Source organism: Peromyscus maniculatus, chromosome 21 (genome assembly GCF_049852395.1).
Source record: "Peromyscus maniculatus bairdii isolate BWxNUB_F1_BW_parent chromosome 21, HU_Pman_BW_mat_3.1, whole genome shotgun sequence".
NCBI classification, from domain to species: domain Eukaryota; kingdom Metazoa; phylum Chordata; class Mammalia; order Rodentia; family Cricetidae; genus Peromyscus; species Peromyscus maniculatus.
The window spans coordinates 56,759,773-56,785,504 of NC_134872.1; positions in this window are offsets into that span (position 1 = coordinate 56,759,773).

A 25,732-nucleotide genomic window follows, 5' to 3' on the forward strand; every position below is an offset into this window, starting at 1 on the left:
AAATGTTCTGGGATAACACTGAATGATTTTGGAAAAAGTTAACTTTGGAGTAATTTTGAAAGGTCAAGAACACTGACTGACAGTAGAATATCTATTTCCTGGGAAGGAAGATAATAAAGTCATAGTTAAATTTGATGGGAATATGTCCCCAGATACTTCTGAAATCTGACTCTGCACAAATACCATAGTAACTTAATACTAGCTTAGACTGGTCAGGTTAAAAGCAACATTTTTCGATTGCTCCTAACTTAATTAATATTTTCATAATTAGCCAGGAGATTTCCTGAATGAAGATGAGATATATAAATATTTTCTGTGTTAGTGAATTATCTTGGCACAGAAATAGCCCCATGTTTCTTTCAGGCAGAAAAAAAATCAGTTCCTTTCATCTGCTTCTAATTCAAAAGTAGACTGAATGAATTTGGTTAAAGGTTACTTTGAAACATCACCTTTGGCTGAGATCATGCATGGAAAAAGTCAACCCCCAAAGGATAGAATTTTGGAAAATAATATGCAACCAGAGTAACAGGCTAGATAAAGGGAAGGAAGAACATTCTGGTTGGAATCTATAAATAATATGAGCTTACCTATTCATGTAGACATTTGTCAAAAATATAAGAAGAGGATTCCAATGCTACTGCAAAGGAAGGTGGGAAAACAACCTTTATGGAGAAGCTAAGTGGAGTTCAGGAAATTAAACTATTGACTAATAATCCTGATAGTTATACATGCACTTAGAACAGTTTATTGTTGCCTTTATTTTACATATGAGAAAAGTATATTTTACTTATTTTAAATTATTTATACAAGGATCTGGATCTAATAAATGATACTGCTGAGCCCCATAAACTCAGACTTTTTGACTCTATAGGCCAGTGTGTGTGTGTGTGTGTGTGTGTGTGTTTGAATTAGAGTAAACAGCAGGGCAATACTGGACTAGACATATTCATCTCCAATCAGAATTAATTATGTAAACTCTCCAATCAATTAGGAAAATTAGATGATGACATGAAATCTCTGAGGATACAGTGTCTGTCTTCATTTTATTTCTGAATTTATTTATTTCCTGAACAGAGATCAGAATTGTTAGAGTGTAAAGCTGTTAAAATAAGCATAAGAAAGCCAAAGATACTGACTATATTTGATGAAGAATATGTGAACAGTCGTAATTAGCTTAAGGCTGACCTTAGCCTAAGCAGTGTTTTGTCTATGCAGTGGAACCCAGGCTTGGTTCTGCAAGTTATCAAGATTAGCAGCCTTCTCTCCTAAAAGAATGATGGTTGATCAAGAAATATAGATGAAAATACTCATTTACTAGATTCAAATAAGTGAATTAATATAGGTAAAAGAGGCTAAACTCTGATGGATTTTTCAGACTAAAATACTGCTTTTCATTAGTGTATTTACATTTATTCATATTGTTTAAAACAAGGATATACATTATTACAAATGAATCAACCATAGCTTAAAATAAGCCCTCAGAACTACATGGAGTAAATGCTTCCATATTCCTTCAGTCCATAGTTTTATGGTTATATGTCATTGACAATAATGCTATTTTTTTCAGGCCTTATGCTTGCCTACTGAAATACAGTTATTAATTTAGAAAAGGTTTGCTAGGCATGGTATGTGTGCCTTCAGTCCCATCACTTGAGGGTTAGAGACAGGTATGTCTCTATAGACTCCAGGCCAGGTAGGACTGCATAGTTAAAGTCCGTCTAAGAAAAAAAAAATGTCCGATCAGTTTCTGCATAAATAAAGTCATATATTAATTTTGTCCTCAGGCCAGTGTGTTTGTTCACAGCATATATTACTATTTTTTTGTGGCACATGAAAAAGCTAAGAAGCACTCTGAGGCAGTGTAGATGTGATGTGATTATTTAACCCACCCTTGATCAAAAAACACAGAGGAGAAAATGGATGTCTACAAAATATGGACCCTTTCCAGGAATACTGGCCTGAGAAGGAAAAACTTTTTTTTAAAAAAAAGTAGGTCACATTCCTTGTATCTTCCTAGGTATCAGTTTAGAGATGAAAAGTCACTTTGCCTGGCTGCAGAACATAAAACAATGTGAAATTTGAGAGGGGAAAAAGGACCTTGGCTTTAATATTGAGTCTCCCAGCATGCTTTGGTGTCACTTTTAAATGTTACTAAATTTTCCCATTGAGACTTTAACCAAGAACTCTAGATTATCTCTAAAAGACTCCTAACTAAAATGTGCATCTTGTTACTTGGAAGAGAACAATGATAAACCTATGCTTTATGAGTTGCTTTTTCAGCTGAATTGAGACATATCATACCTAGAATCTTCAAGTTAGGCAAGTCCTTTGCTGGAGTCTTGAGCCTGTCTTGAAGGAGATAAGGAAAAATAACTTCGGGATCTGGGTCTAGGGTAGCACAAAACCTTTGGAAAAAGTAATAATGTGAGTTTTTCTTGTCTATTATGTAGACAAGGCTTGGGAAGCCAGTGTTGACCACTGTTCTGCTGGAAAATGAAAAGGAATTGGATCAATGAAAGTCTCAGGAATGTGATCAGACAAGAACACTATCTTGCAATAGCAAAACTCTTTTCTTTCCTTCCTGGATTCCCATTTGCCCAGCCCTGTCTGTGAGGTCAGGGTGGCCCCTGGGTAATTCATGACTTCAACTTTACCTGGTAAAGGTGGTTGGCATAACCTCAAGGGATATTCCTTTCTCTAAATTTGAGTCTTCTAATTTGATCACTCTCTCTGCTTGCACTATTATCATTGTAAAGTAAAAATGATAAAGTGGCTTAGGAAGTACAAATTGTTAAATGGATGCAATAACAAATGTGGTAAAAGATTACTCGCTTACTACTATTGGGCAACTATCAATACGTTTCTGTTGAACGTGATGCATAAAGACATTGTTTGACACTTAGTTTCTATCTCCTTAGTTGATAGTTCATTTTCATCAACTGACAGAAAAACAGAGACCTTCATAAAAGTTTAATAGCAGAATGTAGGAAAATAATAAAGTACAAAATACTGGAAATGAAAAATATTTTAAAATGAAAATGAAATTTAATACACATTAAAATGTTTTAAGGTGAAATACCGGAAATAATTTGGTTCCTTTATGCAGTGTGTTTTCTGTGAATTCCAGGCTCTATGAAGTTAACAGAAAAACTGCTTACCCCCAAATTATGAAAAAAATTATATCATTCAAATTTTTGCCATTGTAATGAAATGCTGAGATAAACTCTTAAGGAGTAAACTATTTATTTTAGCTCATTTTCTGGGACGTTTTGAGGTCAGTTGGCTTCTTTGTTTTAGGCCTGAGCTGTGGCGGACACCATGGCCTGGGAGTGTATGGTGGAGGTTGTTTTACCTCAAGGTGGCAGAGGAGGAGGGAGAGAAAGAGGATTAGAGAGACAGAGACAGGCAAGAATCTCTTCCATGGCATTCTCCCAGAAATTTAATTCCTTCACCTAGGCTTCAGTGCCAGTAATGCCATTAAATGATGAATTTATCCATAGATTAATCCATTGACTCAGTCACAGCCTACCTGATCTAATCGATCCCCTAAAACCCATCAGCGGCCAAGCAAATCTTAAGCCAGTGAGCTTGTAGGGAATATTTTAGGTACGAACCAGAATATATTTCCATTTTCCCTGGTGTAGTGTGCCTTGTTTTAGGGTCAGCACCAAAGGTGGAAATATTGACTATTGTATATCTGATAAGAATGTCAGTGATTTCCCCAGGCTCCCCATGATCTTCCTGTTGGATCTCAGCATTCTTGTACCCATGTGTGATGGGCATTTTAGAGACATACCTTCAAAAATTAGATTTGCATAAAATAACACATGTACAGAACTTGTCTTAAAAAAAGACAATTGTAAAAACCAATAGATACGATTTAAATGATTTGCATATAATTTATTACTAAATATAAATTGTGTATGTGAAGTTGTAAAAAGATTTATGCATCTAGAGATGAAGTATTCAAGTAAGAAAGCAAGGGTGTAAGAATAGTTACATTGGTGGTTCAAGAAAAGTTGTTAAAGTCATGAATATACAGCAGCTGAGACAACCAGTATCATGGCGCATAAAGAGGAACATGTGCTTGTATTAGTAAGACTTTAAGTGAACGGAGACCCTTAGCTAAATAGCAATATGAGCTATATAATGAGAGTGTTCCTATAATTTTTTAAGCTTATTGGACTTAAATATAATAACAGTTGATACAACTTGATTATAACACCATTCATGTTTTGTTTTGTTTTACATAAAGTTAACTACATTAACTACATATAGCTCTATATATCAGAGGACTACTGAATTACATTTGCAGGGGTATCTCTAATCTCAGTTGCCTCACCACTTGCCATAGGAATCAGCAGTATAGAAAGTTGGTCCAATGCATACAGAATATCTGAAGTTAACAGGACTTTTACCTGGTCTGTATGCTATTTTTGAGTAGCTACCATGTCCTTAGCAGTTTAGACAAGATTACATTATCCAATTTACTGGAGCATATAAGTTATTAAAAAGAAATATGACATACCCTTCTGTCATCTACATGTGAACTTTTAATGTTAGAAAGTAAATTAGCAGTAATTCCTCATCCTCTTCACAGCAGCAATTCTTCCCCATTCATTCATTCTAGTGGCTTGTCTCATTTGACATTGGCACTACAGATTACATGGGTCTTATGCTTACTTTCCCAACTTTGTGTACACAACAAATTATTCATAAGGACACATTCGTAAATTCATCCCTATACTACAAAGTTTATACAAACATCCCTAAAGTATTTATCAGGTTATTGAACTGTATAAATTGAACTAACCCTTTAAGAAATTAAAAAGGATGTCAAACATGATCAAAATTTAATGACACTGAGATTTTTATGGGAGGAATTCTGGTGGTATGTTGCAGTTGGCCTTTGGCTTAAGAAAATTAGGTCTCTCTGTTAACTTATTTGACCAGGCACTTAATCTATTCAGGCTAAGGACTCGATGATACCCCCCCCCCTTATCCAATCCAGGATATAATTACACCTATGTCACAAATTCTTTTTGAATTCCCTATGGAATAAAAGTAAATTTGTCTTTTTGGCACCAAAATTCTATGACATAACATTTCATTCTAAAATGTTCTTAGATGGCCATGTTACATTATTTTTAATTTGTTATATTGATGCTGGAGATAAAAACCTATGGCCCTGAACATTTTATGCAAGTATGCTATTACTGAGCTATACACTCACTTGTGGTGTTTTTTCCAATGAGCAATGTCAGTCAAATTCTTGACGTTACCGAAGCATTGATCTGTCATAAAAATGTTTTTGTTTAATCCTCCTGTATGGTTAATCTTGACTTGGTACTGGTGAACTATTTTAATTTTGAAGCCGAAATCTTGACCAACTTTAATAAACAAACACTAAATGATATTATGCTTCATAATCAACAATGAATGCCTATGACAGTCTCAGGCTGTCCTGGAGACAGCACGTAGTAGGTGCTGAGTGACTGTGTTCTGAGTTATGAGAGGATGTGCCTTCTCTTGTGTTTCTCTGTCTCCTTCGGCAGCATGAAGCATCACTAGGGAGAGCAGCTTGACATGTCCTGGTGGGTAGATCTGAGAATCTGGTTTCAGAGGTAAGAGAAAGATGTTAGTTCTATGTGAGGAAGGGGTAGAATGTCAGTTCTTACTCTTTTTTTAGCGCCAAGGAGAAATCTAGAATTCTGAAGAGGCAGGATGATAAGATTCCATTCAGTGAAAGTTGCGTTGAACTACTGACATCATCTTTGGAAGCTGGTCTGGCCCAGTTGACCCTGGAAAGCATGGGAAGCCATCATGGACTCAAATATACCTCCAAATCTGTAAGGAAAAATGAACTCCCTCTTCCTCCAGTTGTCTTTGGTCATGGCATTTTATCACAGTGACAGAAAACAAATGTGTATGCTCAGTATGCACAAATCAACTCAAAACTGGCCATAGACATTACCCTGAGGCAGACATTGGGAAAATACCACAGGAAAACACTTTAAGGTATTGAAACACATTATAATGCATTAAGGAAACTCTAATGGTTTACGAATAAAAGGAAGACTTACCATACAGGACTACATCAAAAATCTGCACAGCATAGAAGCAACACAGTGGAGAGTGTAGCCTATAATTGCTCAGAAATCTTTGCTAGCCACTCATCCGGAAAGAGATTGATGACTCAAATATATAAAGAACTAAAAACTTTTAACAAAACAAGTAATCAAGTCAGTGGACGGAAACTAATTTGAACAGACATTTCTCAGAAGAACAGATGTACGATAAATACATAAAAATATTCAATATATTTAGTCATCAGGCAAATGCATACCAAAGTTACATTGTTATTGCATCCCATCCTAGTTAGAGTACCTACTATAATTTAGTATATATAATATATGTAATTAATATAATTTAGTATAGCCTCTATGAAAAACAGTATGGAGTTTCCTAAGAAAATCAAAAGCAGAACTATCATTTAATATTGCTATACCATTCTTAGAGGAATCTGAAAGAATCACAGTGCATTGAGAATAAAAGTAAGCACACAATAGATGTGCCTGAATTCTTATGGTTATTGCAGTCAAACTGTAATATCACCCTAAATGACCATCCACAGGTGGACTGGTGAAGAACACTTGATACACACACACACACACACACACACACACACACACACACACACACACACACAGAGAGAGAGAGAGAGAGAATCTTATTCAGTTCAAATGAATCAAATCAAATCATTTTCAGTGAAATGGAAGGAACTAGGAGTCCTCAGTTTAACTAGACAAAATAAGTGAGAAACAAAAAGATATATGTGGGACATTTCATCTTACAGTTGGAAATATATGGAAATTAAAATTTAATGACAATGAACTCAAAGAAATCAAGAGATCACTGGGAAAAGGAGAAAAATCTGAGTGCATAGACAAAAGTGAGGTTGTAAGGCCCATTGAGACCAGAGAGATTATCAAATACATGCATGAAAAAGTGACCATAAATCACATTAATATGTACAATTAATATACATTAAAAATAATTATAAGATGATGAAAGTAAAACCTTGCAGAGAGTCAGCTATTTTCACACTTGTTCTCTGATCATTTATAAAGAAAGCTAAGTGTTGTTTTGCTCAAGTATTCAGGTTTTCCATTGATTGAAACACATTATCACTTAACTATACTTCCCAGGATAAATATACCATCATGAACAAAGACAAATTACCACTCCAAGACATTGGCAAAATGAAGGGGTTAAACAATCTGGCTATTAGAATTAAATAGCTCCCACTGAAGTCAAAACAATAAAAATGTCAGTTGAGAAATTTCATAACCAATATTAGGACACTCAAGTGAGTAAAATTTGAGCAGATATATAAACATTCTATTTTTAATTTCCAGCATTGCTGTGAAACAATCATTGTACAATGTAAAAATGTATTACTCTCATTGGTTAATAAAGATATTACTGGCCTATAGCTGGGCAGGAGAGATTGGCAGAGGCAGACTATAAGAATTCTTGGAAGAAGAGGGCTAAGTCAGTGGAGTCGACAGGAAACACAGAGGGAGCAAGATATGCTGGAGGACAGGTAAAGCCATGAGCTACATGACAATACATAGAATAATAGAAACGAGTTAATTTAAGTTGTAAGAGCTAGTAGTAATAATCCTGAGCTATCAGCCAAACATTTATAATTTATATTAAGTGTCTTCTGGTTATTTGGGAGCAACTGCCGGGACACAGAAAAACTCCACCTACACAATGTGGTCTATAACTTTACTTATTCAATAGATGAATCAATGAAAGAAGATAAACTGTTAGAAATTGGAATCAGTATGACAAATGAAAGGGTTGGCTTAAACAAGTGGACAGGAGGAGTAAGAGGTGAAACAGGCAGGCTTAAGGTGTCCATTTAATCAGAAAAGCCCAGAATGAGGAAAGGAACAGAAAGGGAAGTGATATATGTATAATAGAAGAAAATATAACAATATGTATAATATATAACATATGTAACATATATTATAATAATATATAATAGAAGAAAAACATAATAATATATGCAACACACACACACACATGCACGCACACACACAAACACACACACACACACACATATATATATATATATATATATATATATATATAAAAATTCCAAGATTTTAAGGAAGGTAAGTACATTGATCATATCTGGCCTCAGCTGATTTATTAATATCTAAAGGTAAAATATGTGGGGCATGGGGAAGAAAGCTGTATTTCATTGTACTGTTAATTATATAAACACATATGTGTTTCTCTGCAAAGGTAGTGTGGGTTTTTTAGGCAAAAAATTATCTCTGTAATGTCTTGGTATGTCTACATACCCACACTTCTACAAATACAAGAGAGAAAAAGGGAGTAAACTCTGAATGCAAGAACATAGTCAAAATGTAGAAGCATAATGCAGGATTTATGAACCAACTACACATTTTCAAAAATGTAATCATTTGAAAATTAAAAACTTGATATTTGTCTAAATCTAATTGCATAACTTTATAGCATTCTTTTTGCACAGAGAAACCACACTTCAACTTTATGTGTCAGAAATCATTATCAGTTGCATTTTTGCTTAAGACTAAACTCAATTTGATCATATTGGAGGAAAAGATTTTGTTGTTATTGGAGTTGGATTTTCCCATTATTCCTTTTTATCTTTTTTTAAATATGGCTAGTATAGTCTCCAGGGACAATCCATTATTGTTCTCCTTTGAAAAGTTCTGCAAGTAAAGTTGGCAGTACCTTTTCCCATGAGACATGTTACTATGATGTGATAAAATTGGAAGTTTGTATCATTATTCATCTTAGCTACAGAAATAAAAGCAAGAGAACATGATTCCATCTACAAAGGCCCACCTTCTCCCTCATCCTTCCTCCCCCATCTTTCTCCTCCTCCTGCTCATTATTATTATTATTATTATTATTATTATTATTATTATTATTATTTATTGGGACAGGGTCTCACTAGGTAGCCCTGGCTGGCCTAGAACTTACTATGTAAACCACCCTGGCCTCACACTGCCTTCCCTGTGCTAGAATGAAGGCATTGGCCTCCACATACAGCTTCCTTTCTTCCTTTTAGATGCTGGTTTAAACCTGATTTCTTGTCTTACAGCCTTAGAGATTTTCTTCTACATAAAGACACTACTGTTTATTTCACAGACAATACACAGTCAATAAAACACTCACCATGGTGAGTGACTAAGCTGTCCCTGAGACAGCAGGGAAATTCACATCTCTAAAAAGGGCAGGTAGACATTTCAGGTGCTGATTTTTGCAGGGCTCACAAACACAGCACAAGACCTTACAAGTGATGCTGCTGATTCCTAAATAGTGAAAGAATAAGAGTTGTCTTAAGTCTAGATTAATTGCAGCCTGGAGGTTTAAAGCATTGCAAAATTATAACCCCACCATCTCCGTTGCTACCTGGAAATTCACAGTGGCGAGTAGAGATGATGGTGGTGGGGATTGTATTGATCAATGGAAATAAAGAATTCGATTAGAGAAAAGCTCTCTTTGAAAGGAACGGGTATGTGGAGAAAGTGGGAAATTTTCAAAGGCCTGGCTCATCAGATGACTCACTGAACGGATGGATGAGAAAAAAATCCAGGTTGAAGGGCAATGCAAGCAAGCTACCTTAACACAGCCGGTAATTTTGTCTATTCAAATGTGTTTGCCCTGGAGCCAAAGAGCCAGCTGTGTTCTGCTGGGTGATGTGTGAAGCAGAAAGAACACTGTCTAATTTTTATATCCAGTTGAGCCTGAAGTACCTCGGAATGGGAAGGGAGGTAGTACAGCCTGGTCCCACCATGGATTCTTATTCATGCAAGAATCGCTCTGCAGTTATCTCAGTAGTCCTAATGGTATTAACCCTTCAACTATAGGGAGGAAAAAGGCAGGATCTGTGATCTAATTAATATAAGTTGGTTGTAAGCAATGAAGGGTGAGGTTTTGATTTAAAAAAAAAAACATTGTGTTGGTAGTAGTATTAGATTTATTTTGTTTTCTTTTTAGGCAGTGATAAATGTCTCCTGGCTTTCTCCAAGTTCATTTCTTCCAATTTTGATTTTCTTTTGGAACAGTCACAAGTTCTTATGAAAATAAGAGAATGTCACAGACTACTTACTTAGCTCTCTCCATGGATGGGTTTTCTCACTGGAAAGTCTCACTACCTGAATGATTTAACTCAGCAAAAATTTGTCCATTTTTATGTAATTTTGAAACATTGTTTAAAAATGAATTCCTTACTCACTTACTTAATATAGAAACTGTATGAGTGTGCTTAGAAATGAAATCAAGTATACTGAGAAACAGGGAGAACTTTGCCTTTGACAAAAACCAGAGAATTAGCTATTAAGTTATTAATATCCAGATAATTATTAATTAAACTTATATTAGCAAGACTAAACAAGTTGAAATAGTGGCTGCATGTTCTCTCTGTAGAACTTAAATTACTTAAAGGCAGAATGAGGCCACATCTGTACCGACAAAGTGTGAGTCTAGGGCAGTCTTTCTAACATTCCTTTTGCTAGACCAATAAGTATGATTGTGACATCCAACCTGAAACAGTGTATTAAACACTATCTGAAGCACTTACTAGCACTTTAAAAGTCGGTAAATTTCAAGGCCATCTGTAAACATTATTTGAAGATTCTCAGATGTTAAGAAGCAAGTAACATACAGGTACTAAAACAACACCATTGCTCTCCAGTTTCCCAGTCAAGAAGAAAACACTGTAAAGAAGAATATACCTTCCTGTGTGGCAGGAGGTGAAAGTCAGAAAGGAATGCCCTGCCTGGCCTGGCTGTAGAAGGGATGCTACATGGTACTTTCTGCTCCCAACAAGCAGAAACAACAGATTCTGAGGCTTTACATCTCCAGATAATCCTATCTATATGTGACCCTCAGCCTGTATCTTTTTGTCTCTAGTCTCAGTTTCATTGTCTATAAAACTGATAATTGAAGCTGGGCAGCGGTGGCGCATGCCTTCAATCCCAGCACTCGGGAGGCAGAGCCAGGTGGATCTCTATGAGTTCAAGGCTGGCCTGGTCTAAAGAGAGAGTTCCAGGATAGGCTCCAAAGCTACAAAGAAAAACCCTGTCTCGAAAAAACAAACAAATAAAAACCCTTGATATTTGTCTTGACCCTTATGTCACATAGTACTTGTGTGTCTTACATTAGCATCTGTAAGATGCTTACAGCAGAGCGGGGCACATCATGCATCATTCTTTAAGCTTACTTCAGAATGAGGAATGTTCTTCAAAGGTTTGTTGTTTTATTGATGAAGTTAAATGAACGCTGTATAGCAAGTGAAAATATATCTGATTTTATCCATCTTTCATTGAACAACCATGTCTCTGATTAGAAAAAGGAATGGTTATTTGCTGACTAATCAGAACTTGCTCAGCACTTTTTTTTTAAAATGCCACCAACTATGCCACAAAAATCCTGCACAGCAGGTGTGGTTAGGCCTACTGCACTGAGAAAAACAAGGGGGGAAAACCCCAACTTTTGCTTATTGTTTTTCTCTTATTAAGAAAGTCTATAAAACACAATGATATTTCCCCATCTGAACAACCAGTTAAGAAAGACAGAAGCTATAAAATCATATTTTACAACTCTGATGGAGAAACATCACTGCTTTATAGGACAAGTCACTCTGGCTTTCCAGTGTCTCTGATTCAAATAATTCATCCTAAAGTCCTACATACCAAAGGTGCAGATAGTATATGTGCATGCTTCTGAGCACTAGTTGGTCAGAATGAGTCAAGGTTCAGGTACAGTGTCTGCCACGATGCTCCTGCTAGGCATCCTCCTCCCCATAGAGACTCCTCTGAAGAGATCATCAGAGCATCACATGGGATTTCTGGGGTGTAGTGGTGTGGAAAGCAGGAATTCTGTATACCAACTATTTCTAGTTCTCTCTGGTGTGTGGTAGAATGAGTATCTGTGTCCCTGAGGTTAAGGGTAGTCAAAGATGGGATTTTGATTCTTGGAAATTGATACCTGTATGGAGGTTGTACAGAAGTACAAGAAAAGACCTTGATGTTTTAGGGCACTGACTTGGAGGTGGTTCATACAGTAGCAAACAAACAAATGGATCACACTTCTTAGGGATATGTACTTGGAAGTTGTAAGATTTTCAGAGAAAAATCCTGGCTTGAATTTGCCAGTTTATGCTGTCAAAGATGTTGGTATCAGGTTAAAAGATGAGATATGAGCTACAGGAAATGAGAAGATCTATGACACTCAAAATTTTAGTGGCCGCTGTATCTTGAGATGACGGTCCTGATTCTTTGACTAGCATCTGTCTATGAGAAACAAAGAGGTGCCTTACTTATAAAAGCCTCCTATTGTCTTGAATCATTCCCCTTTTGTTAATTTACAATAATTAAATGCATGTGGTGGATAATGAGGACACAACAATGAAAAGCCTGGCATCGTTCCAGTCTGTCCACACCTAAAGAGAGCTATAGGATGGAACAAGCTCAGATCATCACTGCTGGACAGCTAGCGGTCAAAGCAACTGAGGTTACCAAGCAAGAACACTGAGAATCTCTCACCTCCTATCTTGTACCGTATGTTAGATTTTGTTAAACTCAAATATATGGCTTATTTTAGAAGAAAAGAAATAAATAAAATGTAACGAAAGAGAAATACAGAGATGGGGGAGAAAGGGAGGAAGGAGGAGAAGGAAAAGTGGAAATGAAGAAGGGAGGAAGAAGGAAAAGGACTATAGGAAAATGGGGGCAATGATGTAAAGAAAATCTAATGTAAAGTACAGATCTCATGAACTGAAGCAATGTATGAGTAGATGGATGGGTGTTAGAGCAAATATAGGCTGGAGGGTCTGGGGAATTGGACTTGAACTTGCAAACAAGATCAAGTGAAGTGAGGCGGAGGATCTGAATTTGCATAAAGACAAATCTGTATATGATGCACTAGAAAGATTCTTCCCACAATGCAGAGAAGGGTCCTGGATACCCTTGTTCTGCCCTGGGCTATGGGTGGAGGGAAAAAAAACTTCCTTGAAAATTGAAAAACCAGGCAAGTGGCAAGTGGTAGAATTTAATTTTCAATAGATGCATAAGACTAGACTTTACCCAAGGCTACAAGTCAATGTAAAACTGATTGCAAACCAGTGAAATTCCTAGACTATAGTAGGAAGCCAAAACAGAAGTCCTTCATGGCTTTAAACCAACAATCACCACATTTCCAAGATAAAAAAAAAAAAAAAAAAAAAAAAAAAAAAAAAAAAAAAAAAAAAACAACTTGCCATGATAAAACTATAAGCCACACTAGGAAAACTAGGAAATACGGGATTTGGGCTAGAGAGAAGGCTCAGTGGTTAAGAGCACTTATTGCTCTTGCAGAGGACCTGGTATAATTCCCATCACCCACATGGTGGCTCACAACCCTCTGTAGCTCCAGTTGCCAGTAATCTGATGCCCACTTCTGGCTTCTGAGTATACTGCATACACACACACACACACACACACACACTTAAAAATAAATAAAATTTAAAAAATACTGGATCTAGAGACACAAAGATAGTGAGAAAATACAAAAGAGACTTTAAATAACTCAAAATAGCATGGAATACACAATGGGAAGTCATCTGTTATGCATAGAATAGACATATTTGAATTAACATCCAAATAGAACCCTAAGAGTAAAAACAATAGTCCTGCATGCATTTTTTTGAAATACATCACTGAACCCCATCAACACGTGCTGACAAAATAAAATACAAAATGACTGAAGTTTATAAAATTTAACCTGATGTGCTAAGCTTCTGAATTAAACTTAACTAAAACTTTAAGGAATGGAATAAAACATCTTTGTAAACCACTCAAAATTTTAGCATGGAGGACCGGAGTGATGGCTCAGCAGTCAGCACTTGCTGCTCTTGCAGAGGACCCTGATTGATACCCAGCACCCAAATGTTGACTCAAAACTTCTCTCACTCCAGTTCTAGGGGATCTGATTCCATTTTCTGGCCTCTGTAGACACAAGGCTTGTAAATGGTTTATGGACAGCCATACAAGCAAAACATCCATATATTAAAACAACAAAAACTTGTTTTTGAAATGCAGCATGGAGAGATCTTTTTGTTTTTTATGTAGCTAGTGATGTAGGAGCTCCAGACTGAGGGACTCGCAGAAAACTCAGAAAGAGTGAGCAAAGGTTATGGTGATCAAAGGATGCTTAGTTAAGGTGGATGGCAACAGAAACTTCAGACTCAAGAGACTCAGTGATACCCACGAATAGACAACGCAGAAAGCACCACTTTCTTAGTTTCTGTTAACTTCTGGAATTCAGTTTCTTGGAATTTGACCTACTTAGTTTGGAGCATCTACTCACATCTACTCACTGATACCTGTCCTCAGACTTAACTTCCCTGTGATTCCATCTCCACTTTCTATAGGCCCTTTCAATCCATGCATCTGATTTTGGTCTTTTCCTATTTGCTTCTCTCTCTCTCTCTCTCTCTCTCTCTCTCTCTCTCTCTCTCTCTCTCTCTCTCTCTCTCTCTCCCTCCCTCCCTCCCTCCCTCCCTCTTTCCCTTCCTCCCTCTCTTCCTCCTTCCCTCCCTCCCTCTCCCCCACCGTGTGTGTGTGTGTGTGTGTGTGTGTGTGTGTGTGTGTGTGTGTATTTATGTACGTGGTGTATGCACATCCGTGAATGGGTGAGGCACCCATGGAGACACCAGTGAAGTATGGAGAAGAATGCCAAGTATCTTTCTCTGTTGCCCTTCTTCCTGCTTTCAGATAAGGTCTGAACCGAGCCTTTCACAATATTTTGGTTGGGCTGATGGGCCAGCAAGCTCTTAAGGTCCACCTATATTCGTCCCCAATTTTGGGTTTTTAATGTGGGTGCTTGGGATTCGAACTCAGGTCTTCATGCTTTTCCATAAAGCACTTTTATGAAACTGGGCCATCTCCCCATCCCCACACTTATGGTTTTAAATGCTCACTAGCACTTTAAGATTCTCGATTTGAAATGTTATGTCTATAGCCATACATCAAGTGGTCTCCTTCTTTCTGTTTGATCAGGCTAGTATTTCTATTGAGGGTACACTAGAAGTCCATGAAATATTAAGCATACTTCCAAGCCCCCAGTACCGCTAGAGCCCTCTCTGCTCTATGAGAAAAACCACATTTTCACTCCTTTCTTCCAAATCCTCCTTATTTGAGCTACTTTAGTATTTGTTCACATCACAGTTATGATAATTTCATATTATATTATATTTTATAACAAAATCATACTATATGGAATGACTTGTCACTGCCCTCCCATGTGTAAAGTTTCATTATTTATATATTACACATTATTTAAATAATACCCAGATAACTCAGGAGCATGGATTCATCTCTTCTAGTTTATGTTCAAGTAATTTGTTGTTTACTCTTCTGGGGAAAGAGGAACAACTTGTTAGTTTGGCAGCTGTAGTCTAGGTGGCTGAATACTTGGGATGAAGATGAGAGAGCTGAGAAGTCTGCGACTGGACCTTTGACAACAGACCTTCCGCAAGGCTGTCACCCACAGACATGTGCTGCGTATGTAAGACAGTCCACGGAAGACAGGATCTTCTCAGTCTTAGGGAGAGGAGGTGAAAGGTTGAGATGCAAACGCACCTTGCATTGCCCAACGGGGTACAGCTTGTGACATAGGACATGACTGTGCCAGTTAGAACCCCTATGGGGTACTCAGAATGCAGCAGGTCTCTGTTTGTATCATAGTTTTGGTGGTTAATATATGATAGGATATTATGGTTTCTGTATTCATAATTGTTAATGCATTTTAATCACCCAAAGACTTTGCTAAACGCATCACCCAGTATGTCTGTCTGAAAGGATTGAATGTTGCTATAACTTTCTTGACCTTGTTTCATTGCTAATAATAAAGCAGTGTGATTTTACCTGCTAATGTGGACTATTTTCAAATGGTTTGTTTTAAATTGCATGTTATTTATTTAGTATATGCATGTGGTGTGTGTGTGTGTGTGTGTGTGTGTGTGTGTGTGTGTGTGTGTGCTTGCATACATTCACACACTCCTGTGGAGATCAAAAGACAACTTGCAGGAGTCCATTCTCTCCTTCCACCACATGATTCAAACTCAGGTCACCAGCTTTGGAGGCAAGCAACTTTTTACGCACTGAGCCACCTCCATACCCCAGGAAATTTTATTTTTCACTTGAAGTAAAATAACTTGTTTCTCTAGGAGAAAACCTGTGCTTCTCTCCTCTCCCATTCCCTCTCTTACCCTCCTTTTTCCTTCCCTTCCTTCATCTTCTTTTTTCTCCATTGTATATAGGCTTTTACCTGCCTTTTTAATAACTGGACAGTTGTGCACACACACACACACACACACACACACACAGAGCCACAGGGAGGGGTGAGACCTCACAGGTCCTTCCTCCATACATCATGAAATGCTGAGGTGTCCAATCTTGTTCAGATCTTATGCAGATAGCCACAACTACAGTGAGCTTGTGAGTGTGATGGCTTTGTCAGGTCCAGAAGACATCTTTTTGCTCTTAGCTCCCTGTCCTCTGGCATGTACAGTTTTTCCCATCCCCCTGTTCAATGTTCTCTGAACCTTGAAACAGTGATGGATCTCACTTTAATTTTTTGAAAAATTTAACTTTTTACTTTATGTGTGCCAGTGTCTGTGTGTGTATGTGTGTGGGTACCTGAAGAGGTCAGAAGAGGACATCAGATTCCTGGGACCTGGAGTTACTGGTGATTGTATACCTTCTGATTTGGATGTTGGGAACAGAATTCAGGTCCTCTGAAAGAGCAGCAAGTACTCTTAATAGCTGAGCCATCTCTCCAGTCCATAGCTAGCTTGTTTTAAACCTGAAGACCTCCCCTGTACTGTTTTCCATTTACTCAGAACTCACTTATATCTTGTCAAAACCAGTGCTGAGTTATCTAAAAGTGTTACAAGCCATGTGTTGGTGAAGCCGAGCTCTCTCTCATTGATTAGACAAGGCTGGTCTTCACACCATTAGTTAACTAGTGGGAAGAACAGCAAGAACCTTCTTTCTGTGACTGTCAGTACTTGGTATTTCTTTAGGCAATCAGTCTGAAGGTTAGTTGCTTGGTAGAGACATGTGCAGAGTTTTGAAGATATCATGACCAATGCTTCTGCACAGACCCAAGGATTTAAACTCAATGAGTCTGGACAGAGAACCAGAAGTAAATATTTTATGAAAGCAATTAAAAACAAAAAAGGAAAATAAAACAAATACTCCAAGGTATTGATATAGATAGTCATATATAATTATAATAATATATTATATACGTAAAATAGTTCAGGTAATTGGTTCTTAATGTGTGGCCAACTGCATTAAGATCTGACAGTGTATTAGAAATACAAGTTCTTACGTTTGGCCTTAGGTCTCTGGGGATGAGGTCCAGCCATTCACAGCATGACAAGCGCTTGAGGGGATTATGACATTCACTAGTTTTTAAAAACTAGTGTTGGATCCTTTTACTCAGCATTGCTCCGATCTTGCCATTGTTAGAAGAGCTGTTAGAACAACAGAGTCAGACCCTGCCCCAGCCATCCCAGGTGAAAACCAATATTTTATCAAGAACTTGAATAATTTTTATGTTTATTAAGCTTTAAGAAGTACTGTGTTAGAGGAAGAAATAAATTATTTGGAAAATGCTCACTAACCCCTGTCAAGATATATTAATCAAAGGCCAACAGCATGGCTCAGTGGAGTTTTGTCCACTTTGCCACGCAATCCCGATGGCCCATGTTCAATTCCCAGAGCCCATAGTAGAAGTAAAAAAACTGATTGTCCAAAGCTGCCCTTTGAGCTCCACATGCATACTGTGGTGCACATACCTGTACACGTATACACACCACACACCCTGTGATGACTGATTTTAGATACCAAGTTGCCACATCCTAGAATTCCCCACGAAGGGTATTTTCTAGAGCAGTTTGGCCTGTGGGCATGCCTGTGGGGGATTGTCTTGATTCTTAATGAAGGTGGGAGGATCCTCCTTGAATGTGAGTAACACCATTTCATGGGCTATGCTCTGAACTGTATGAAAGTGAAGAAAGCTAGTTGAGCAGAAGACAATCAAGAAAGGATGCCCCTCTTGTCTCTGTCCTCTTGAGGTGTTGGGATGAGTGCTTGAAGCTTGTCTTGACTTCCCTGAAATGATGAGCTATGACGTAGTGTTGTAAGCCAAATAAACTCTTTCCTTCCCTGAATTGTTTTGAACAGGATACTTGTTATAGTAATATAAATGAAACTAGAAAAAAATCACAACAGCACCAACAACAATAATCATGTAAAAATTAAAAAGATATATTAATCAAAGCAACTCTCATTGTGATGATAGATAAGTACAGAAATGTGTGGTTTAACACAGGCAAATTTATTTCTTATTCAAATTAAAGTCTAATTGGTAGTAACAGTGCTGTGTTCTACAGTCATGGCTTCACAGGCTGTTACTTTCAACATGGCCTCTGAGAGTGATCCTGAATATCAGCATCCTGTTGAGAAAAGGGCTTTGAAGCGAGGAGGGAGAATCCCCTCTAACATATCCTCAGCCCTGGCCTTGCAGTGGTACATATGATTTTCTCCTATAGCTATTGATCAGACTTCATCCACATAGTCCCTCATGGATACATTGAAGCCAAATAGAAAATAATCCCAGGCTAGGCACGTGTCATTGTGAAACAACAATGCACCATGCAAAGAAAGATTAATGTTAGTAGCCAGTTCCTGACTTTTATGTCATTTGGGTAGGATGACCAATAAAAGATCACTCTTATTCAGGATATCCTATATTCGGGGCCCTAATTCCTTGTAATTACTTACTCACATTTTTGTAAAGATTGTATAAGCTTCTCCCAGTTTTCAGTGTGCTCAGGCATCAGTATCAGAAGCTAAACACCACAGAGCTTCAGATACAATGGCAGCAGGTGGAATGTAAAATAGACGTAAGTACAAAGGAAAGAGGTGGCTAGAGAATGAACTAATATTAATTAAAAATTTGCATTTAAAAGGCAAAGTGACTCATTTGTATTTTTAGATATAAAAAATAAGGATCTTACAATCAATAATATTCATAAGGGGAAATGAATCCCCAAAAGGTTAAAATTTTTTTATAGGATCACATAATTAGTGGATGAGAGGATTTAAAGAAAATATTTTATTTTGATTTTAAATTTGTGCCTATTTATGGGTTTGACATATGCATGAGTGCAGTGTTCAAGGAGGCCAGGAGAGGGTGTGAGACACCCCCACCCCCACCCCACCACCGAGCTCGAGTTACAGGTAATGGAGGGCTACACAGCTTGAGTGCTGGTAAGTGAACTCAGAGCTGTACACGCTCCTAATGTCAGAGCCTTCAAGCCTGGATCTGAAACTTTATCTGCAGATATACCATCCTTATACAACATGACACAATTGTGATGGATTGTCTCTAGGCACCTCGATTCTCATCCTCCATCCTCAACCACTTTACATCCCAGAAACGTTTCTTATAATCTTCTGACAAAATGATATTCAATTGCTTTGGAATAATCACCCTTAAGAATTATTTCACTGAAGGTACCAAATATCTTTGGATACTTATTCCTATTTTATTTATATGTATTTTATTGTTGTATTAGTCTTGCAAGGTAGGGCAAGCTACCCTCAAATTTTCAGTTCTTCTGCCTAAGAATCCCAAGCGCTTAGATTGTAACTGGGTGCCACCATACTCAGATCAGAGTATTCACTTTATGACCTTCTAGGTCTAATGGTATAAAAGAGTCTTAGAAATGACATGCAAATGTCAGAAGGCCATGTACTGTTGATGTAATGTCTGAACGTCACGAATCCAGCTAGATGACTCACCCTGTGAGTCTCCAGTGGAGGCTCCAGTGTCTGCAGCATGCTCAATATGAAATGTTCCACTTTGCATGTTATACAAATCTTAAAATGATGTATGCTGTGAAAGACAGTTGAGGCTATGGGAGAGAATAGGTAGGTAGGAACCACCCTGAGTGATGAATCACTGCTTAAATGCTATTCCATTAATTCGAATGACATTTTGACAATAGCATGCTGTCAGTCCAATGGTTTGACCTGTACAACAACCTCTAATTATTACTAATTAAATAATTAATTATTCATAGAAGTGCATGCCATTAGCATAGCAGAGATGTGTTGGAATATGAGTTATATGAGGTTTATGAATCTTCAGAAAATAGATTCTTTAATAAATTAATAAAGGGGCTCTGGGGTTTCATTAAAAGGTGGCTGGAGGGTGTGCTTGCCTGTTTCCAGGGAGACCACAGGTGGTTCGCTGCCTTTTTTTTTTTTTTAAGTTAAACTTGTTTGGGCTAGATGATTTTTTTCACCCTTTTCTCACTGCTCTGTCCTCAGGCAGAGAACGGAACATTTTAATGAAACCCCTGTTGTCTTCATATCACTTTGATCCCCCTGTGTTCTCTCCAGTCTACACATTGGCCAGGCGGATGAAGGGTTTCAGATTTTCCCTCCAGTATTAAAAACTGTGGCATGCCCTCCATGAATAAACAACATGGCAGTGGATACTCAGTGAAAGAGAAAGGCAGAGCAAACAAAGGCATGAAGGGAAATGCATAAATTCAAATGACACTAGCCTCATTTACGCACTTAATTACCCTGACTCCTGACTCTGTTAGCCACTGCGATTATTTTTCCAGTTAAGCCTGGTTTCAAGAAATTGGAAAAAATAGGCTCATCCATTTATTCCTCCTCAACAATCTCTTTGCCACATGGAGCTCCGCGTCTTCGTTATCTCGCCCTAATAATGATCATGGCGATATTAGTATCTCCCAGCACTGCTCACTAAATAGTGATAAAAATAGTAATATTAATGTTTTCTAACATCCATTTTTTGATGCTCTGAGGCGCATTATAAATTCGGTCTTTGTTTAAGCAGTGGGGAGCCCACAAAATATCATTATAGTTATCATTAGAACTCAAGGGCACTCCCCAGAAACTGAAACCTAGCCCAGGCTGTGCCAGCAAGCATTCCCGGGCCACGGGAGGAACAAAACTGAAAAAAGAAATCGATTTTTCAAATACCATTTCAACATTTGACCTAGTCAGGCAGAGTGGCTTTTTCCTTTTCTTACTTTGTTTCCTCCTTCTTTCTTTCATGTTTCTATCCTCTCCTCTCCCCCTTATTTCCCTTCACTTGCTAATCTTTTTCCGAAAAGATAGAGTAGTTCTGTTTCCTATTTTCTAAACCTGGTCGTCTCAATCAGCCCTTTAAAGTCAATAGGAAACATCTCATTTCTTTCTTTTTTTGTGTGATGGATAAGACCTTTTTTTTTTTTTTTTTTTTTTTCATTTTACATACAGATTCCCCTCTCTTCTTTCTTCCCACCTCCCAGCCTCCCCACTCCTGCAACTCATCTCCATTCCCTCCTGTGACAAGGTAAGGCCTCCCATGGGGAGTCAGCTTAGCCTGGGACATTCAGTTGAGGCAGGTCCAAGCCCCTTCCCCTGCCCCACCATAGGTAGTGTGCTCCAAAAAGCCAGTTCATGCACCAGGGATGGATCTTCATCCCACTACTGTAGGGCCCTTAAGCAGATCAAGCTACACAACTGTCTCGCTTATGCAGCGAGCCTAGTCCATACTTATGCAGGCTGCACAGCTGTTGGTCTAAAGTTCATGAGCTCCCACTAACCTGGTCTGGTTGTCTCTGTAGGTTTCCCCATCATGAACTTGATGCCCCTTGCTCATCGAATCCCTTTTCTCTCTCGTTGACTGGACTCCTAGATCTAGGTCTGGTGCATGCCTGTGGATCTCTGCATCTGCTTCCATCAGTTACTGGAGAAAGGCTCTATGCTGACAATGAGGGTATTCGCCAATATGATTACTGGGGTAAGTCAGTTCAGGCACCCTCTCCACTATTGCTAGTAGTCTAAGCTGGGGTCATCTTTGTGGATTCCTGGGAACTTCCCTAACACCCGGTTTCTCCCTATCCCCATGATGTCTCCCTGTATCATGGTATCTCTTTCATTGCTCTCCCGCCCTGTCCCTGTTCCAGCTCAACCATTCTGTTTCCTTATGTACTCATCCATTTCTAAACTCCCATTCTCTCTTCTCTTTTCTTTCAAAGAAGGGAAAAAAATTCGGAGGGAGCAACAGTGTCGTCTTTTTATAGCCCGGTGGATCAAGCCACCCTTCACTCAGCTAGTGTTTCAGAGAGACTTGAGTGGGAGGCCCTTCCACGCCTAAACTTGGGAAGGCCAAAAAGGATTCGCTGGGCACACTTTCATTACTTATTGGGCCTGCAAAATGGAAGCAAAACTGTTTTCTGGCAACGTGTAAAAGAAAATATTAAGTGACAGGCTTCGGTTTCTGACATTTCCTTTTGCCATAGGGAACCAACCAGGTGTGAATGTTTGCTTGAACCCATGACACATCTCATGGCTGTCAGTCTCTGGCAGACTGGAGATCTCTTTGCACAGTTGGGACTTGGTGTTAGTAGGTGTGGCCTTCATTCAGCATGAGCGGCTTTCCCCTTCCTCAGTTTTCCTCTGGCTTTGGTGTTTTGAATTTAACTTTCTCTTTTGAATACTTCTCCCTTCTCACCACAACTCCTCCATTCTTTCCCTCTTCTCATCCCAGTTCCTCCATTCTCTCTCCTCTCTCACCCCAGCTCCTCCATTCTCTCTCCCTTCTCATCCCAGCTCCTCCATTCTCTCTCCTCTCTCACCCCAGCTCCTCCATTCTCTCTCCCTTCTCATCCCAGCTCCTCCATTCTCTCTCCTCTCTCACCCCAGCTCCTCCATTCTCTCTCCTTTCTCATCCCAGCTCCTCCATTCTCTCTCCCTTCTCATCCCAGCTCCTCCATTCTCTCTCCCTTCTCATCCCAGTTCCTCCATTCTCTCTCCCTTCTCACCCCAGCTCCTCCATTCTCTCCCTCTTCTCACCCCAGCTCCTCCATTCTCTGTTCTCTGGTCTCTTATCCCTACCACTTCTCTGCCATTCCTCAGCTCAGCGCTTTTTTGAAAGCTGTCTACTATGTGGTCAATTATGTTTTCCTTGTTCTTAAATTGGCACAATGTAGACACAGTGTCGTTACTTTCTAAGTATTCAAACTGGAACATTCAAGCAAGAGGGTAAAAATAAATACATAATGAATAAAAATAAAAATTTCAAGCTAATAACATTAATTACTAACACAAATGTATGTTTACTAATTATAGTCAAGGAATAAGAAACATTTCAGGAAAATATTATTAACCTCACTGATATCCAGGGCTCCACCTTCTTTCCTTAAAAAAATAATAAGTTAACAAAAGATTAAAGCCTTAATTGAACACATACTTTATTTCTGTATTTAGTTTTCACAAACGACATTCTTTTAATGTAAAACTGACATTCTGGCATCACTCACATGCCCATCAGGGTTGGATAATCAACAACAGTTTATAATAACATTGACCAGAATAATTAATAAAGTATGAAGCTCAAGGGAAAAAAAATGTGTTGGTCCAAACAGAAGGAGGGGATATTCCTTTCTATATGCGATACGTGAAGGTTTAAAGTTCATTCAACTTTCTCTAGTTTTCCGTTAAAGGAAGAAACTGAGTGTTCGATGCTTTGTCATGATTTTGCCTACACTATCAGTTTCGTTTTCCTACCTTTCCTTCACTCTTTTTTCTTTTTCAATTATAGTTTCACTAGCTGAGGTTTGCTCTGCAAGTATACTGGCTTTTAAAAGACACACATTTAATGCCAAGTTCAAGATGGTAACATCAGGAGAGAAATGTGAGAGTTCTGTGTGATTCTAATAATTATTCTTAATGAATGGTAATTGTCTGTTAGTGCTAACTCTGTTAAAGAAAGAAAGAAAGGAAGAAAGAAAGAAAGAAAGAAAAGAAAGGAAGAAAGAAAGAAAGGAAGAAAGAAAGAAAGAAAGAGAGAATGGAAGGAAGGAAGGAAGGAAGGAAGGAAGGAAGGAAGGAAGGAAGGAAGGAAGGAAGGAAAGAACGTGGACACGGGTAGACCCTGTGATCTCCTGGAATTCCTTACAAAAGCCATCATTAACTTATCTCCTTATTGGGAGACCCTGTATTCCCACTAGATATGTGTTTTCCAAAATCAAGAGAATGAGTACTAAGTGCAATTTGCTTCCACAATGGGTAGACAACACAAAGTGAATTTCTGGAAGTATAGTTTTTGCTTATGTAAGCAAGCTGCTTATATTAATCAGGTGGACTCATAATAGTCTTCCATTAATTATTTAGAATTTATCCGGTGCTATGAAAAAAATCAGTCTGGATCATACTTACAAATTTAGAAAATCAAAACAGAAACAGAAGTGAAAGCCTACTACAAAATTTATGATTGCCTTTTTGTCAATTTCTGGAAAGAACTGAAAAGGATTCTTATAGGGATTGCATTGAGTTTGTATATTGCTTTAGGTATTTGACCCCTTTCACATTAATAATCCTACCAATTAGTGCATATAGGAGGTCCTTCCATCTTGTGGTATCTCCTTCAATTTCCAGTGTCTTAAAGTTTTCATTGTGCAACTCTTTAAATTTCTTGTTTGAATTTATTCCAAGATTTTTTTTTGAGGCTGTTGTGAATGGTATCATTCCTTATTTTTTTTTTAGTATTGTTGCTTATATAGAAAGACCACTGGTTTGTGTGTGCTAAGTTTATATCCTGATACTTTGCTGAATTTTTTTTTTTTTATCCGTGTAGGAGTTTTCCCGTGAAGTCTTCCAGGTCTTTTACATGTAGAATGATTTCTTCTGTAAATAGGGATACATTGACTTCTTTCTTTCCTGTTTGTGGTTTTATTGTTCTAGCTAAGACTTTAATTATTATATTAAACAAGGGAGGAAAGGGAAAGGTACAAAGTAAAAAAGAATTAGTAAAAGGAAGGAAGGAAAGGAAGAAGGGAAAAAGGAAGGAATGAAAGAAGGGAAAAAGGAAGGAAGGTTTAGAATTATCAGAAGCATATTATAAACTCATGAAAGGCCTTAAGACTCATTTTCAATTTTAGTCACTAACAGATTTTTAAAGAATATTCATCTTACTATGAAACCCAAAACTCTGAAATGCTAGAAGAAAATATAGACAATATCTTACTAGATGCAGGTATAGGAAAAGATTTTCTGAATATGACTCTGTTTTCCCAGGAACTTAGGCCATCAATTGACAAGTGAGATCTCACAAAATTAGAACTTGTCTGTAAAGCTGATGAAATAATCAATTGACTGAAGAAGAAGCTTACAAAGTAGAAGAGTTTCTTTGCCAGCTATATAGCTGAAAGAGGATTTAATATCTAGAATAACAATAACCCCCACCTCTGCAAAAAAACAGAAAGAGTAAAAAAAGAGAGAGAGAAAAGAAAAGAAAAAAGAAAGAAAGGAAACCAAATGGCCTATTTAAAAAATAAGCTACAGATCTGAACTGAAATAAGAATTTAAAATGACTAAGAAATGTCTAAAAATTATTTACCTTTAGCACTTAGGGAAATCTGAATCTAAACACCTCGAGATTTTATCTTACCCCAGTCAGAATGGTTAAGATCGACAAACAGCCTGCAACAAATACTGAAGAGGACAGGAGGGAAGGGAGATCTTGGTTCACTGTGTGTCACAACCCAAACTGAAACAGCCACCCTGACGTCAGGGTGGAGAAC